This window comes from Mytilus trossulus, unplaced genomic scaffold, assembly GCF_036588685.1.
Source record: "Mytilus trossulus isolate FHL-02 unplaced genomic scaffold, PNRI_Mtr1.1.1.hap1 h1tg001089l__unscaffolded, whole genome shotgun sequence".
NCBI classification, from domain to species: domain Eukaryota; kingdom Metazoa; phylum Mollusca; class Bivalvia; order Mytilida; family Mytilidae; genus Mytilus; species Mytilus trossulus.
Genome location: NW_026963640.1, coordinates 18,326 through 23,484, shown reverse-complemented (window position 1 = coordinate 23,484; position 5,159 = coordinate 18,326). Strand labels below are relative to the sequence as shown.

The 5,159-nt window shown below is 36.4% G+C and overlaps 1 pseudogene; it reads right to left on the bottom strand.

Moving 5' to 3' along the window:
• Positions 1-3,429: 3,429 nt before the first annotated feature.
• LOC134703517 (NADH-ubiquinone oxidoreductase chain 6-like) lies at positions 3,430-4,776 on the bottom strand (annotated as a pseudogene).
• Between the last annotated feature and the right edge of the window lie 383 nt (positions 4,777-5,159).

Sequence of the window (5,159 nt, the reverse complement as noted above, 5' to 3'; positions counted from 1 at the left end):
ATTAGGGCAAACGAAAAAAATTAACACCTTAGATCCATTTCTCCTGCAGTTTACAATTAACCACAGGAAGCAAATAGCTTTAGAATTTAGGTTTAAGTTTGTTTTTTTCTACCACTAATTAGGTTAAGTCTCACATGACTCTGAAAAATGCTTACTCACTGTAAAGGGTTCAAAACCTTATCTACAACAGGTTGTAAAGCATAATCTAAAACAAGTTTGGACAGGTATGGGCATTCGCAACTAGATTTTCAATAAAATACACAATGTCAAGTAAAATTAAGTTTTACTTTGACTTATAAGTTATCTTAACTAAGGGCTTTTTACATGCATCAGCAACAGGGTTTCCGTGTAAAAGGACAGGAGAACAGGCCTTGCGGTCACTGTACCGGCCGGTAACAGGAAATGCGGTACACTATAAAACCTCATTCTTAAGGGTTTCCACAGTGTTTGGTTTTTTTTTGTCTGTTACTAGCACAAATCCATTACACACCGCCTTTTTAGAACCCTTGTTTTATTCTTTAGGTGGGTGATTGCTGCTTTTTGGCTGCATTAATAGACTGTTTTATTTTTTACCTAATTTGCAACCCGTTTTAACCCTATTTTTTAATAAAATAGCAATACTAATTTTAACAAGAACCAACGACACGCCCTACCGCCACTAATTGGCCTTCAGCTTCATAAAAGGCAACCCTTTTTATAAACTAATCAGTTTATTGCGTAGCATTATTTAAGCAATGACAGAGCCAGGGCAAAGCGTTGCTTTAGCGAAAAAGTCCTTTCGTACAAAATTAGCTCATTTTTAAAAGAGGATAGAAACTGAACTAGCTCACGCCGTTCTGAACTCAGCTCATGTTAGATTTTAAAGGGCGAACAGACCCACCATTAGAAGCTTCTACGCCTCTAGGATATCTAAAGCCAACATCGAGGTCGCAATCTTCCCCTCCAATACCATCTTTCGGGAGAAATTGCGCTGTTATCCCTAGAGTAGCTAGCCACACATATAAAGTTAGGAAATACGAGTTAGATTTATATAATAGTGAAAGACTTATTTTCACTGATCTCCCATCAAAATCGTATAAGAGCCAAAAACTCCAATTAAGATAAAGCTTCATAGGGTCTTGTCGTCCTTCTTTTACATAAAGGCCTCTTCACCTTAAAGTTAGTTTAAATTAAATTTTCAGACACAGCACCTTCTTCGTTAACCCTTTCATACCATCCTTCAATTGAAAGGCAAATTATCGCGCTACCTTAGGACGCTCACGTTAACGCCGCCGTTTACAACAAACATTACTCTAGTTGCACTGGGCAGGGACTACCTTTTACTTACATCAAAAGGAAATGTTTTTGTTAAACAGTCGAGAAGTTTAGTTTGCCGAATTCGTTTAAAAACTTTTATTTAGCCTTTAGTTTTTTAAGGTAAAACAAAATAGTAATACCAAATAAATAATATTTTTACTCGTTTTTATCATAGTCACTGGTCCTACAACCATAGGCTTATTTTAAAGTAAATGAATAACCCAATTAATCTTTTTTCCCCATCTGGTTTTAGTTAAAATACACTAATATCTAATAGCCAGTTTAAAGCCTATAGAAACCCAATTTTTTTTTAACATCAATTTTAGTATTTTTCAGCTTAACCCAAAAAATTTTACCCCTTAAATAGTTAAGGAAAATGCTTACACATCTTTTTAAGCCAACCAGATATCTAAAAGCGCGAATAGTATCTAGCCGCTATTCTTTAGTTTAATTAAATCTCTGCCACGATTTCTTAACTCAAAAAAATAACTCTCTTTTATTCGGGAAAATTAAATTCTTAAACTTGTCTTGAAAAACCCTTATGCAAAAGGTACTAAAATTTATTTATACTATTTTAATTCAAGTGCACTTTTCACAAAACAATTATGCACGTCTCTTTAAAAAAGATAAATTATAAAAAGCCTCAGTAAGAGGAATCTAGAACTGACAATTCTAAGTTATATATTAACTACTTTTAACTTATTTATGAAGAAGAAGATTAACTTTTTCTTTAGGAATCAAAGCCCTACTTACTACAATTTTTCTTTATAACGCTTCGAAGTTCTAAGTGCCAAAAAACTACTTTTGAACTTTGCTTCATCAAAGCAACTGGATCATCCCCCACGTGGCACTAAGCTTAGGCCTAACTAGACTATGGAGAATTTGCAGTTCTCAGTTATATTAACATTAACTACTAAGCACAACTTAAGAGAAATACTATCTGACTTAAGAATGAAAATCTTATGTTTTCCCTAAACTACTTAAGCAAGCCAAAGCAAATTACTGCGATTTTGAATTAACAGCTCAACGTTTTAGCTTAAACTATTTGGCCAGCATACACTAATTTCATTAGAACTTTTGCTTGGAAGGCAAATATAATATTATTTACTATATATGCATATTATAGCCTAGCAGCAACTTCCGTTACTGCTACCTTGTTACGACTTTTCACAGGTTTCCCCGCGAGCGACGGGCGATTAGTACTCATCTGATTGTATTCAGGGTAATTTTATTTTTAACCCTTACTTACAAGTCCTTCTTCAAAGGCAAGTTTTCTTATCTTATTTGTCTACTTAGTTGAGCTACCTTTTAGTAGCTCAATCTTTGAATTATTGCTTAAGTTACATCTGTATCCCAGATTAACCTTGTCATAAGCTGCATGTCAATCTGAATTATTTTTGAAGTTGTGCTACATGGGCATATAGCCAATTCTAGTAGCTGCACCTAACTAAAAGTAACTTACCTTACCGAACTCAGCAAGTAAAATAAGAGTTAGCTTCAGTAATAACCAAAAATTTTACCCGGACACTCACCATATTAGAGTAAACAACCATACACACGCACTAATAAGACAAGGCTCAAATGTAGGTGGGTTATCCTTTAACACCCAGGATCCCCTGTTTTCTATCTCAGACACCGCCTATTTATTTCTCTTTGACAACCAAATGTTTAGTTAAGAGGAACTTTTGTTTTAAACTATGGATAACAGGGTATCTAATCCTGGTTTCACTTCATAGATTCGTTAGAAGCTCACTAAAACTTTAGGAATATAACCACAAAAAACCGTTAACATTACACTGCACCTATAGTTTTTTTATAGTTTTATAACACAACATTGACTCTAACCAATCCGCTTAAATTTATATTCGAACTGAATCTAACCGCGGCTGCTGGCATTCATCAATTGACCCCGAATTTGTCAAAAAGCTGGGTTAAAGTTTCCTTTATTAACCAATTTTCCCCACTGATGTTGAACTTGCACTTAATTTGTTCAAGCCCGCATTTAGAATCATGAGAAGCATTTTGCCCATAAATTTAGGGCCATAATCAAACCCTCCTACAGATTTGACACAAGGTACTAAAGTATCCATCTTCCTCATTTTCAATGAGACGCTTTAATTAAGCTACTGTATCTTCTATTTTAGGTTTATTTTACTCTTCGTAAAGGCACCATGGTTTTTATGCACAAATACGACACCACTAATATTACAAACAGTAACACACCAGCTATTAGGATATATAACCTTAACCCGCTTCTTTCAGCCATGAAACTTAGAAACAAAGACCCGCTAATTTCTCTGTACTCGTAATTCATAAGACCCATAAGGACCGCTCTGGCACAACACCTTCTGACGAGAACCATAAACTCTAGATTAAAACGATACACTTCATTGGGGTAGATCCTTAAAACATACAAGAACAGGACTATTACACCCCTAACGTAAGTTAGGAACAATAAGAACCCTAACAACCTTCTAACCTCCAGTGCAACCTCCACACATGCAATTATAGACCCCCCTCAATAGCACTAGCCCTAAAGAAATAGGTTGCTTGGCAATTAAGACAATCGAAAACACAGCCATCAAAATTACACATATGACTATAACTCTCATTATATAAACATAATTAAGCTTACGCCCCCCGCTACCACCAGCCCTCATACTACCAGCTGGTAGGTAAAATAATTTTTCTGAACAATTTCATTCAAACAGCTGAGTTGACCTAGTCCCTTATGGGCACCTTGAGGGCCCAATAGCTCTAGTCAACCTTGATCCAGACTTTGAGCTACCATCCTGGACCCCTTAAAGAAGGCCATTTTTCTGGGGTGGGAGGTTAGCCTCTCTATGAGCCACATTCTCAAAAAGAATCTTAATAGTTTGGCTGACGACCAAGGCTTAGACCCTAATTTTCTAAGCACTCCTCATCACAAAATTAACCCTACAAAGGGAATAAGAAATACTCTGACTCTCTCATATTTCTCAAGAACTACTACAAACCCAAACCTCTCTATTTTCCTCCCTAATACCCCTCCTAAGATAATAGCCCCAATATACAGGCTAAGAAAAGGAGTTTGTATATTTAAGTGCTCATTAATCCGCAAACTTCTGCTATTAACGTAATTAGACCCAAGTATTACTCTAAATACAATCCGTGCCCTATAAAAAGAAGTGAAGATTAAACCTGTTAGCTCTAATAAATAGCACCCATAAGTTATTCTTCTGTCTATCATTCTTAGCTCAATTATTAGGTCTTTAGAGAAAAACCCTCTTATAAACGGGGCCCCTCTCAAGGACACAATTGCAACCGTTATTGCACCCATTCTTACCGGTAATCCTTGCCACAAGCTTCTTAACCCCCGGATATCTTGGATTCTTTGGTTTCTATGAATAACACCCCCTGCGCCTAGAAACAACAAAGCTTTAAATACCGCATGGGTTACTAAATGAAAAAAAGCTACAGACGGAAGAAGGATTGAAATCGAGAATATTATTAACCTTAACTGCCTCAAAGTCGAGAGTGCGATTACCTTTTTTAGGTCAAACGCAAACACAGCCCTTGACCCCGCTAATATTAGAGTAAATAGTCTTAAGACTATAAGTATTTGAGTCACAAAGGGATTAGCTCTGATAATATAAAAAGAGCGAAGAATCAAATAAACCCCAGCTGTCACCAATGTCGAAGAATGCACCAAAGAGGAGACCGGTGTGGGTGCCGCCATGGCAGCAGGTAGCCATGCGCAAAACGGCATTTGTGCGCTTTTAGTTATACCTGCAAGAACTACCACAAACCCTAAATTAACCCATGTCTGCACTGGGTGGTATATATAAATTAACCACCCCCCTTCTCTTAAAAAAATAGAAACT